This window comes from Oncorhynchus nerka, linkage group LG17, assembly GCF_034236695.1.
Source record: "Oncorhynchus nerka isolate Pitt River linkage group LG17, Oner_Uvic_2.0, whole genome shotgun sequence".
Taxonomy (NCBI): Eukaryota; Metazoa; Chordata; class Actinopteri; order Salmoniformes; family Salmonidae; genus Oncorhynchus; species Oncorhynchus nerka.
In genome coordinates this window covers 5,117,725-5,118,212 of record NC_088412.1, presented here as the reverse complement: position 1 = coordinate 5,118,212, position 488 = coordinate 5,117,725, and the positions used below count along the sequence as shown (strand labels likewise).

Below are 488 nucleotides of genomic sequence, written 5' to 3'. Positions count from 1 at the left end.
TTCAAGGGTTTTGGAGAGAAAAGAAAGAAGGGATACTGGTCTGTAGTTGTTGACATCGGAGGGATCGAGTGTAGGTTTTTTCAGAAGGGGTGCAACTCTCACTCTCTTGAAGACGGAAGGGACGTAGCCAGCGGTCAGGGATGAGTTGATGAGCGAGGTGAGGTAAGGGAGAAGGTCTCCGGAAATGGTCTGGAGAAGAGAGGAGGGATAGGGTCAAGCGGGCAGGTTGTTGGGCGGCCGGCCGTCACAAGACGCGAGATTTCATCTGAGAGAGAGGGAGAAAGAGGTCAGAGCACAGGGTAGGGCAGTGTGAGCAGAACCAGCGGTGTCGTTTGACTTAGCAAACGAGGATCGGATGTCGTCGACCTTCTTTTCAAAATGGTTGACGAAGTCATCTGCAGAGAGGGAGGGGGGAGGAGGATTCAGGAGGGAGGAGAAGGTGGCAAAGAGCTTCCTAGGGTTAGAGGCAGATGCTTGGAATTTAGAGT

At 52.7% G+C, this 488-nt stretch overlaps 1 protein-coding gene across 1 annotated transcript in view; it reads right to left on the bottom strand.

The window, feature by feature from the left end:
- Nucleotides 1-163, bottom strand: part of LOC135561317 (uncharacterized) — a 755,535-nt gene extending 755,372 nt beyond the window's left edge. Inside the window, exon 1 of the mRNA XM_065002769.1 lies at nucleotides 1-163. This exon is cut by the window's left edge and continues 277 nt beyond it. The gene's annotated coding sequence lies outside the window, so the exon portion shown is untranslated.
- Between the last annotated feature and the right edge of the window lie 325 nt (nucleotides 164-488).